The 12,807-nt window shown below is 34.4% G+C and overlaps 1 long non-coding RNA gene across 2 annotated transcripts; it reads left to right on the forward strand.

The window, feature by feature from the left end:
* The first annotated feature begins 7,501 nt into the window (after positions 1-7,501).
* On the forward strand, positions 7,502-7,819 carry LOC127720510 (uncharacterized). 2 transcript variants are annotated; one of them, XR_007990828.1, is made up of 3 exons: positions 7,502-7,531; positions 7,633-7,745; positions 7,781-7,819. It is a non-coding gene; the product is annotated as an uncharacterized LOC127720510 (long non-coding RNA). The 2 variants fall into 2 exon arrangements; XR_007990827.1 differs by having other exon boundaries at positions 7,633-7,698; positions 7,732-7,813.
* The last annotated feature ends 4,988 nt before the right edge of the window (positions 7,820-12,807 follow it).

The following is a 12,807-nucleotide window of genomic DNA, read 5'->3' on the forward strand; positions in this document are numbered from 1 at the left end:
AATGGACTTTTGCTAATTCTCATTAACATGTCATAGTCCTGAATATGCATGTAATATTTTCTGCTGGTTGTTAGTGGCCACCAATCAATTTAATGACATCAAAATAAATTGTTTTCCTTGTTTACAACCAAACCACTGGTTGTATTTTGTTAAATAACAAGAAAAAGTAATCAAGTCATTTCAGAGAACAATGTCTTTTGAAAGACAACTGTACATTGATCTGTTTTATTTCGATTAGACTGATTTCAATGTAAATAGTTTGTTTAAGGGAAGAAACTGCTCTTTCAAGTTGCTTATATGCAAACCAATTATACAGAATATCAAAAGACATATTCATTCAGTTGTGTTGCTTCATCAGTTATGCAAATCCACGTCGCTTTTTTTTCCTATATAAATATTAATTGACATCAGGAAAATGTATCAAAGACCATTTGAGAAAAAAGAAACAAAAGCACTAAATAGTTAAAAGTTTTTTATGCCCCACCTAGGGGCATTATGTTTTCGGTCTGTGTGTCCGTTCGTTCGTCCGTTCATTCGTCCGCCCGTCTGTCTCGCTTCAGGTTAAAGTTTTTGGTCAAGGTAGTTTTTGATGAAGTTGAATTCCAATCAACTTGAAACTTAGTACACATGTTCCCTATGATATGGTCTTTCTAATTTTGTGCCAAAATAGAGTTTTGACCCCAATTTCACGGTCCACTGAACATAGAAAATGATAGTGCGAGTGGAGCATCTGTGTACTATGGACACATTCTTGTTTTTTCTAATTTGTGTGTAATGACCTCCCAACGAAAAATATCCGCTTATTTATAAGACCATATGGGGTCATATTTATCCACCAGTGGACGATAAAGTCGCACATCCTTGTCGATCCACTTGTCATCACCTACTTATATGATTTGTTCTAATCCTGTATAGGCATGAAAAGTTGACACTGAATATTGTGATAAAAACCACCAATAATCTGTGTATGCATGTAACTCATATATAGCAAGTGCAGTAATGCAAATACCATACAAGCAACAATGCTTTCGAAATACACCCCTACTCTAGGGCAGTTTTTGTCTAGCTTGATGGAATCAAAAAGCGAGACATAGGTATGCTGTTTCCGGCGGCGGCGGCAGCGGCGACAAAAATGTATTAGTTTGTGATTAGCTCTAGTGTATGGTAAACCACTTGTGGTAGGTCAATGGTATTTAGTATGCAGTTGTATAAGCATTGGTATATCTCATTACCATGGAGATTATTTGGCCTCACCCCCTCAGTCTTGGTTTATTGACTTTGAAACTTTCCTTTAATAGTTTACATGTATTAGTTTGTGACTAGGTCAGTTTATGGGGAACCACTGGTGGTAGGTCAATGATAATTGGTATGCAGTTGTTTAAACATTGGCATATCTCATTTCCATGGAGATTATTTGGCCCCACCCCCTCAGTCATGGTCTATTGACTTTGAAACTTTTGCTTAGTTTTCATGTTCTATTAGTTTGTGATTAGGTCAGTTTAAAGGGAACCGTTAGTGGTAGGTCAATGATAATTGGTATGAAGTTGTATAAGCATTAGCACATCTCATTTTCAATGGAGACTATTTGGTCCTTACCCCTCAGTCATGGTCTATTGACTGAAACTTTTTCTTAGTGACATGTATTAGTTTGTGATTAGGTCAGTTTATGGAGAACTGCTAATGTTAAATCAATGATATTTGGTATGCAAATGTATTGACATTTGCAAGTTTCATTTCCATTGAGATTATATAACCCCATCACCTCATTATGGTTCATTGACTTTGAAACTTTTACATAGTTTACAAAGTAGTGTTTGTGTTTAGGTTTGTTTAAAGGGAATGACTTATGAAAAGTTAGTGGTATTTGGTATGCAGTTGTATTAGCATTGGCACATCTCATTTCCATGGAGATTGTTTAGCCGCATACCTTCAGTCATGGGTCATTGACTTTGAATATTTGCATAACTTACATGTTAAAGTATTGCCATTTTAATTTCAACATTTGCATTATCAAAATAACAAATAGGCGAGACATATCTCTGTGTTAACAGTTTATTTTTACAATTACCTTGTCCGTCCTTCCGTCTGTCTAACAAATATTTTCGGTACACTTATCTCAGAAACTAATGAACATAATAACTATATTTGGTCAACAGCTTGATAGAAATAAGTTGTAAACGCTTTTTGAATATTTCAGATACCTTCTCCCTGTTTGGCGATACTGTGACAGTAATTTTTTCAGTTTGTTGAATGATATTAAAATTTTGCCTCGCATATTTTTCCAATACTGCTGAACAGAATGACTTCATATTTGATAATACAGTTTAACAATGGTGCGTTGTTACGTTTGTGCGTTTGAATTATGAGAAGCACAACTTGGGCATTCGCGTTTTCTCTTTTTTTTTGTCTATTGAAAACCTGTATTTCTCATGTTGGCAGTTTTTCAACACTGAAAATAATTATGATGGACTATTTGTTAGACCACTGTTAACGAAGTCTGCATAGTGAGTACATGCACGAGCATAAAGTGTTAATCGATATACAGTGTACAACGCCATACGATGGGCCAGAGGGTATGCTACAACTGAAAAAAGAAGTTTTTGAAAAAAATCATCACGACTGTCGTAGATTTTCGTTTTGAGCAGATCATTGCCTATATATCAACGGATATGGATACCTATGGAAAATATCAAGATATGAAGCAGATTTTTAAAACTTGATGTGTATGGTCGAAACAGGTATTTGAGTATAAAAATCTATCTTGGTATACTCAATTTACAAAAATAAAAGGTACTAGGAGTCTGTTCTTTTAACAAATAATATAGTGTCCCTTGTCGAGCCGAAACTTTATGCACTTCCGAAGCATTTGAGTCCCGGCGTCTCTAGTTTATTCAAAAGTTTCGTTTGCTGTGGTTTTCAATGTTATATATATCTTGTGCTGTTTTTGTTTTTATTATTATTTCTGTGCTTGTTCTACGGTTACATATACACATAAAAAGAGATGTGGTTGGATTTTACCAATGACAACTGTCTACTAGAGACAAATTTAATGACGTTGGTGTTAGCAACAATAGTTCGTTGAACGGCCTTGAACGATGAGCACTCCATACAATAGAGTAAGCGATAAAAGACCCTAGCAAGATTTGTCGGAGATGGCAGCTAGTTTGTTAATAATATCTAGTTGGACAAAATCATGTCTTTGAATTATTATTTTTTGAAAGCTTTTCGTTACTTGTAGTGTTTTCTCTCTCTTAAGATTGAAATGAAATAAAATTTCGTGCTTTAAATTTATTGAAATAATCAATATATTTATTTTGTACGACTTTCTTTGAATTTATTACTTAAAGTGGAATGTAGGTTTTCGGTTTCATCTTTTTGATCAACACTAAAACTACTTTTTCGATATAGACGTTGTTGTCATCGCTATACGCCCTGTGGTTTGTGCTCTGTTCTTAAAATATTACAAACGTATATAGCATGTAAAATGCACTATTTTTTTTCCAAAAAGTTACAACTCAAAAGATGATTTTACGTTCCATATTAAACAGTTTCCTCTTTGGACAGTAATGCCCCTTTTGCCATATATTACACCGATAGCGATATAAGTGTCAAATATTTTGTAAAATATGTATTTTAATGCAACAATTTATCGACCTGTTAAATACAGAGGCGGATTCAGAAATTTTCACAAGGGGGGCCCACTGACTGCATAAGAGGTGGCCCGCTCCAGTGCTACTTCAGTGATTCCCTCTCTAATCAACCAATTTTTTTCCACAAAAGGGGCCCTCCTAAATCCACCTCTGAAATATGCATATTTTCATCCCAGAAGTCACTTAGAACCAGGTTACTACGTCACGGGTTCCAATCATTCATAGTGGCATAAGGGTACAGCGCAAATTTATTTTCGATTTTTATCCAACAAAACGCATGACAGTGATAAAAAATGATTATATGTGATGCCGATGGATTCAGCAATATAATTAAAAATAATAGTGACAAGATATTTTTGGTTTTCGAATGACCCGCAGCCTTAGATGGGACTTTTTACCAACCCCAAACTACACTTTGTTCCGCCCACTTGAAAAAAGGTAAAACAACGACACATTTTTGATCTGCCTGTTTAAAGTAAGAAACCTGAAAACGAGGATTTACATACTTTTTAAAACTATGATATTAAATTGAACAGACCTAGACAAAACCTCATCATCAGGGGCGGATCCTGGATTTTAGGTTAGGGGGGCGCAAACTTAAATTTTCGCCGAGCGGAGCGATGCGAAAATGTTTTTTTGGATTAACTCTTGCAACAAATGACGACTCTGGTTTCCGCGATATATAATTTAATAGTTCAGCATGGAATACAATTGTACAGAGTTGGAACTGCCCAGTGTAATACTAAATCCAATCTGCCATAAAAAGGGGTTTGAATAAAGTCATGTCTAATAACCAAAAATCAAAGGGTCATATTTACACATATATACACATTTAGGATTATTGAATTGTGATAAACAAGGTACAATAATAAACCTTTTTGAAAATTTACTTGTAAAACTTCCTAATAAGCCGTTCTAAACGACACTAACATAGGAGTTAAATTGAAAAATCATGGTAAAAGACTAGGGTAAAGGGAATTTGAATCTGCTGCTGATGCTTGAACTGTTTGCTTAGAAGCATTTGCTGGCTGATTCAATATAGAAGCAACACCTTGATGTGTCACATAAATATACGCATTAAAATGTTGTGTCAAAACTTTCTTTATTCTATAAGATTGGAGAAACCATAGGGTAAGTTGGGTCGGAATCTTGATATACTTTTGAGTTAACTTATTTGTAACTTCAAATGATGACCATACTGCAAACATTTTACATGAGGGGAATGAGGCAACAGTCAAATCTGAGACCGATGGTCTTGAAAATTCACAATAAGATGGGCACAAGGATAAGTCTAGTATTGGAATGACAACACAATCGCCCCTACAGGTTACTTCCAAAACTAATGAGGTACACCGATTGTGCTTTGATTTGTACAAATAACATATAAAAAAGAACAAACAGATCAAAACTAAGATACTTAAAATAACAGAAGCGTGTACCCATGAAAACAATTACTTAACTCTCTTAATAATATTATCCTGCTCCATTTGAGGAAGCTGAGTGGGTTTAACATAAATAAAAGAAGGTAACTCTGAGACTTGGCATTTGACATTTGTTGCATAATTGTCATGGTCATTGCTATCTTTCTTGTTTTACAAAATAAAAATGCGAAAGCGAAAAGTGAATGAATAGCAATGCCAAGTGAATAAAAACTCACAATAGCATTTGTATCTGGCCAAGAATGACTGTAAGCTTATATCTCCAGACAACAATGGTTCAGTTAACGTTTTAAAAATCATTCCATCCTTTTTAGCAGCAACAGCTATTTTCTTTAAACTTAAATGGGTTTTTGCGTCTGCGGCTAAAATCTTTGACATATTAAGGTTGTAAAAAGAAAAATCTGGAATTGCTAATTGTACAGGAGTAGTAAAAAGGGATTCTGCTAAAACTAAGGTAAATAGCTTTTCATCGAAAAATTCCTGTACAAGAGCTAAGTTAACTGGATGTAAAACAGAAAAATTTGAACTCGAATCATAACAATCAACTAATCTAGGAGAAACATATAATTTCCTAGCTGACAATGAGCATTTGCAGGGTATGTTGTGATAACACAGAATGTGCACCCAGGTATCTTTCTTTGGCTTTGAGGATAAAGTAAGTCCAATTCTTCACTGTCATAAACAAGCACCGATGTTGGTGTTAACTCAATAGTATCATGAGAAAGGTGATTTTCTAGAAACCTAAAATTGCAGTCTTGATACCTGTTTTACATTATTTTGGAACAATGCAAGGGAACAATCAGAAACAGTTATAGGAATAAGTGCCTTATTAAAAGTACAGAAAACAATAGGGCCATGCACACAATTAGTTAGGCGATTGGTTGATAAGGGGAGATAATAATCATGCTGATAGGTTAGTGCAAGGTACTGTGGTAAATCTAACAATTTAGTGGCATGCTTAGTAGTCTGACTCTTATTAGTAGGGGTTGGTACAGGTAAAGATATGATTTTATGGAGTTGAAGAGGTTGTGCATGCGAAGATACAGGAAATTGCACTGTGATGAAAAGAGAGGAGAAATTACGGGTAAACATAAAGTTGGATGTAGTGTAATATTATGGAGGATGAAAATGTGTTAAATAGAAACCAGGGTACTTTTTGTTTAATGTGCTCTGCATTTGGTGAAGAGTGCGAGAAAAATCATGCTTTGGAATGAGGAAAGGAGAAATTCGACCTTCTACCAAGGATTGAAAAGCATTCTGTAACTGAAGTAAAATTGTTAGTTAGGGTGATTAGAATCTGTGAAATATTCACCATGGATTGTTCCGATGAAACTATTGCTAGTTGAAATGAATGGGCAATTGTCTGAATTTCGAATGAACTGTCTTTAATACCCTGCATTAAAATGGATGTTCTTTTATCGATCACTTTCACAAAAGACGAAAGGTGATCACAATGTTGCTGGAGAGCTTCAGTTATACTTCTTGATTTTGCATTTAAAGCATTAATGTGATTGGCCAACAACGGAACATCACTCATTGTGGCCAATCCAAATAAACCTTTGGCCATTGAGCCAATAAAACGAATAATAGCACGCCCATTTCTACTTGACTCGACTAATTTAGTCTGAGGTACTAATATTTTAATTGCTTGAATTGTTTCTTTCAAGTCATGTTCCATAGAGTCATGTAAATGCTGAATGAAATGTCTCATACTATTCATGGATGAACATATATTTGAGTAGTTCTCATAAGAACAAATTGGCAATTTTGCAATGTTGATTTCTCTGGGTCTTGGGATATCTATCTGGAAGGTGTCTAGCCATGCTTCTTTGGCTAGGTACATCTTAGAATCTGGGCGAAACACTACTCCATAGTTGAGTCTTTGAATAACATCTTGAGGAGATAATGTTGCAGCACCAACAGAAAACATACTTATAAGGACTATATAGGTAAGAAGGAGATTGTTCCAAATAGTCAAAGAATGGCCTACAATGATATCAAATGCAGAAAGTTAGATATGCAAATTTTAAGTTGACCGAAAGTTGACGTCTCAACATACAATCTAGCACTAAGGACTGCAGAAATAGCTGTAAATATATATCAAAAGCAAATCCAAATTTCGAGATCTGAGTACAAGTAAAGCCACTTATCACCAAAGATATTAAACTAAGACATATATATTTAGAACAATAATCTGAAGCTAGCATTTCTTCAACCTATTATTACGAAAAGGTATTTGAGTCAAAAAGTAGTAATTGGTAAACGTCATAAGACATTAAATAATATACTATTAAAACTAAGGTGAAAATTTCTTTTCATACACTTTCAAAAGGGGTGGGGTGATACTGAAGTATCATTCATTCTATGAACCAGCTGGTGGTGATACTGATGTTTTCTATTATGAACAATGCTGTGATACTGATGTATCCTTCTATGAACAAGGTTGTGATACTGATGTATCCGTCTATGAACAAGGTGGTGATACTGAGGTATTTTTCTATGAACAAGGGGGTGATACTCATGTATCCCTTTATATGAACAAGGTGGTGATACTGAGGTATCCTTCTATGAACAAGATGGTGATACTGATGTATCCTTCTATGAACAAGGTTGTGATACTGATGTATCCGTCTATGAACAAGGTGGTGATACTGATGTATCCTTCTATATGAACAAGGTGGTGATACTGAGGTATCCTTCTATGAACAAGGTGGTGATACTGATGTATCCTACTTTCACATGTATTTTCTGGGTCATGGTCACGTTTGAATACTGAATTCAAGTAGAGATTTCTATTCCATGCTGAACTATCAAATTATATATCGCGGAAACAAGAGTCGTCATTTGTTGCAAGAGTTAGTCCCAGAGTCAGAGTCCGTGCAGACTCTTCTTATTGTCTATTGTGTGTGTGCGATTGTAGGCCAACACACATCACCCAGTCAAAAGATACACCCAGTTTCTATTTGTGACAATACCACAACTCCTCATTTTTTCTAGTGGTTTTTTTTCGATTGCAACTAGCATAATTTCATGAATACTCTTGTTTATTATCTCATTTACGAATTAAAACTGTTGTTAAATTTATGTTATAGAAAGGTAGTGAGCGATTATGGTTCCTTAGACTTTCTAGATTTGTTTGTTTTCTTCTTTATTTTTTTAAGGTGTATGAGCGTATTTTCTGTCCACTTTAAAATCTTATCATTTTCCAGAATAATTTTATTTATGCAAATAAATGTAGACATTTAATATAAACATTTACGGAAATGCCATGTCTTGACGCAACTATACTTCAAAACCAATTAAATAACATAAAGTTTGTCTGAAGAAAGAATCCATTGTACATAGCAAATTATACTACGGGATGAAAAGGGTAAAGAAATGAAGAATTTAAAAGTTGAAAGTTTTGTCAAAGTTTTCTCGGTTAATAAACAGTCGTCACTGACATAGTTTAACACTCTTAAAATATCAATTTGTTGCGAATCGAATTATTTCAAGATCACTTTTTTCATTCTAGTAGAAAAATAATATTGCGCAGTACAATAATCGAATTCGTGGTTTCTTTACACTTGATTTTCGAGAAATTTCAATGTTTAATCTTAAAGATTTTATATTCTTTCTTGTTGTTCATGATTCTCGATTTGATTACAAAATACTTTATTCGAACGAACAAAAATATTAGTAGCTGAAACCGCCAAAAATATCATACTAGTAAACCTATTTATGATAACTAATATTGTTCATAAATACATGTACTTGCTAAAAGTGTAACTTGAATGCATAAAAAAAACGTTTGCAATGCACTCACAACCATGATAATCATTTGAGATTGTAATTGCAGCGGGATTTAAATCTGATGCTAAATGTAGGGAGAGTGCAGGATCTCTGAACGTTAAGAACCATTGCAATAACTCTTTAAGGGGTCCGTAGGTGACCTGTTGCAAGGCAAACATTTCTGTTCATATCCACTATAACATCATTTTCCAGTGGCAGTCCAAATTTTCTACGACCACCATCCATGGACGACCTCCATTATAGGACCTACTTATATAATTTTGTGCTAATTTGTTCTCGTCCTGAACATGCATGAAATATTTGACACTGAACGTTAAGCAACCAACAATTAAACAATCATCTAAAACTGAAATTATGTTATGTGTGGTATCACCTGATTAATGGACAAAAACGCAGTTTATGGCGGAAACTGGTTGATTTCTGGGTGAATTCCATCATCAACTAAATATGGAGTATGCATTGCCTATTTTATATGATATTCAAGACCGAGTTTGTATACGACTGTCATCGGTAGCTAGGGAATTGATGTTAACAGAGCTATGGTAAAGTTGAACTTATGTCTGAAAGTTTTACATGGACGCTATAATAATTTGGTTGATTGTTACACCGGAAAAAAATAACACGCATGTTTTATACACACTACAGAAAACGTTAAGCACATATAAATATATAGATCACTTCTTTGCGTTCTATGATTCATGTCACATTCATTTTCAAAAGCACGTTTCACGTACGATGGCTATCATTTGGTAAAATAAACGTAAAATCTGCGTTTGACTTTTTCCCATGTACATAACATCTGTCTTATAGATAACCTCGGATACGTTCCCTATCTCTCCTAACATCTTTTTTTTTTTGTATAATCATCACTGAATTCGACTGGTTACGATGGGTTATCTAGCGAAGCAGGAACCACCACAACACATCGAGGCATCCCAATTCCATTTTGGTATAGGACAAGGAAGGGTCTCATTGTCCAATCTTAATTTTGCTAGGTAGTATTTTAAGGACTTTTGTAAAAAAAATCTATTCACAAGGCTGTTTTATATTTTGTTTAGTGCCGATACGTATCTTCATTATGTTAGAATTCGCTGTTTTCTCCCTTTTTCATTTGTAGATCAGAAAAAATACACAGACAACCACTTTGTGTTTTATGCCAGGCTGTCAGGAACAGTTACTCTGAATAAATATTCAATTGTAAAATTCAATGATATTGTACTTAACGTGGGAAATTACTACAACTCTGGAGATGGAGTATTTGTAGCACCAGTCGCAGGAGTTTATCAGTTTTCCTGGATGACACTGACGGACACCTCAGATTATGTGTTTACTGAACTGAGGTTAGATAATGTCGTTATTGATGAACTTGCAATTAGTCTTGGGTCAGCTGCCGGTATGATTCCAGCAACTAGAGTGACGGTCTGTTTAGTAGAAAAAGGAGACCATGTTTGGATACAAACAACAGGGGACAATAGTAATAATAACATTATGAAGAGCGATGCACCAAGCTCATTTATGGGGCTACTGTTGTTCGAAACATAAGGTTACGAACACCAATACTTCTATGTTTCATTCGGTATATGATGTACAGAATTTTTCATCTGCCAAATCTTTGATTGATTATAATCTTGAATTGGCAGTAGCTTAGCAGTTGCGATTAATAAAGTTTGCTTAAAACTGTTTATTTTAGGATTAAACGTCTTTTTAAAGGAATTTATTGGTGTATAAACTCGACCAATTCACTCACAAACAAATAAAAGTCCGAAGGACTTTTATGATATATTTGTGAGTGACTTGGTACAGTTTATACAGCAATAAATTCCTTTAAAAAGGCGTTTAATCCTTATAATTCTTTAAAATTGGAGATAAGGAATTTATTTTTCCACACTCGTAACCTTTATCACACGTAAATTGTATATTTGTGTCATTGAATAGGCCTGTCGCATGAATACATTTTTTGGTTAATGCAAAAATCTGTACTCCATGAAATTTGCAATCTAATAAAAAATAAACTACAAAAACTCTTATTATCATTCAAACGAATGTTTTGTGTTTATTATTTAATTTAACTATTAAAAAAGGCAACAGTAGTATACCGCTGTTCGAAATTCATAAATCGATTGAGAAAAAAACAAATCCGGGTTACAAACTAAAACTGAGGGAAACACATCAAATATAAGAGGAGAACTACGAGACAACATATACACAACATTAAAATGTAACACACACAGAAACGAACTATAATATAACAATGGCCATTTTCCTGACTTGGTACATGACATTTTAAGAAAAAAATGGTGGGTTGAACCTGGTTTTGCGGCTAGCCAAACCTCCTGCTTTTATGACAATGTTAAATATAACATTAAAATGACAACATTACATGACAGGACTACAATTCAAATACATGGGAGAACATATAGGACAGAGAAACATACGAATAATAGCTACAAAAAGGTACCAGGTTTAAAATTTAAGACGCGCGTTTCGTCCACACAAGACTAACCAGTGACGCTAAGATAAAAAAAGTTCGAAAGCCAAAACAAGTACAAATTAAGACCTATTAACGCGAATTGAAAATACATTTTGTTAACGTCGATCCGTATTGTGTCACTATCGCCGCCATCTTGTTTACATTGGTTACGAAAAGAAATTCGGTCAACGTCGTCTATCAACAAAAAAAAACAACGTCAAGAACAACTACCGGAAGTCCTCTCAACCAATCATATCAACGTATTCTCTAATATGCAAATCATATAAGAATTATATACTAGTATACTAATATTGAAAATGACATTCTTACTGTAACAGTACAGATATGTCAGTTTTCTGCATAATTTATTAAAAGTAAAAGCATTATACGAAAAACAATGATGATAGAACAAACAACGACAACCATTGAACTACAGGCTTCTGGCTTGGATAAGACACAGATATAATGTGACGTGTTTGTGAGAAATACCCACCCTAACCATACTTAACATTGGACAACAATGTAACATCACACCATTACTGCAGACAAATTGTAAATCAGATAAATAGTAGTTTTTATTTGAACTAATATTTACTGGGTTTTTGATAAATTAAATATGTAGATCTATCAGTATACAGTTTAGAAAACTAATGATACCATTATATTTTAGCATTACTGAAGATTGGGCATTTCTCAGACTGTTGATGACGTCCTTTCACTATAGGTGTTTGATGGGTGCAAGTTAAACGCATTCATGGGAGAACACGATTTATTCATAAAAGAGGGACGAAAGATACCAGAGGGACAGTCAAACTCATAAATCGAAAACAAACTGACAACGCCATGGCAAAAAATAAAAAGACAAATAGACAAATAATAGTACAGATGACACAACATAGAAAACGCACCCCACCAAAAACTGGGGGTGATCTCAGGTGCTCCTAAAGCTGTTATTGACTTTGAACTCGCCTTCAGATGCTCCGAGTCATCTTAAATCGGTAGTCAGTGATTTTTGTTTCTGTTTTGTGGAATTTGTTATGGTTTTCCGAATTTCAAGCCAATTTGAACATCTTGTTCTCTTATTGTGCTGTTACACCACTATCCACGATTAGGTTTGGTTTCAGCAAACACAAACATGTTCGATTCGTCACATACTGTATGTTACTGACAGTGGTTGTCGTTTTTTGTTGTCTACCATATTTGTTTTTCTTTACTATTGCTTTTATCAGAAATCAGGCCGTTGGTTTTCTCGTTTCAATTTCCCGAATGCTTTTAAAGAAGACTATATGCATTCTGCTCATTTTTTAAGGTTGTACGTTGACCTAGATAGTTGCTGACATCTACGTCATTTGGAATCTTGTGGGTAGTTGTCTCATTGGCAATAATAAAACGTTTCCTTATTATTATACAGTGTTCTGTTCTATTGTAGCTAGCATCATTTAATTTCCAAATAATA

The sequence above is a fragment of the Mytilus californianus genome, unplaced genomic scaffold (genome assembly GCF_021869535.1).
Source record: "Mytilus californianus isolate M0D057914Y unplaced genomic scaffold, xbMytCali1.0.p SCAF_11, whole genome shotgun sequence".
In the NCBI taxonomy this organism is placed as follows: domain Eukaryota; kingdom Metazoa; phylum Mollusca; class Bivalvia; order Mytilida; family Mytilidae; genus Mytilus; species Mytilus californianus.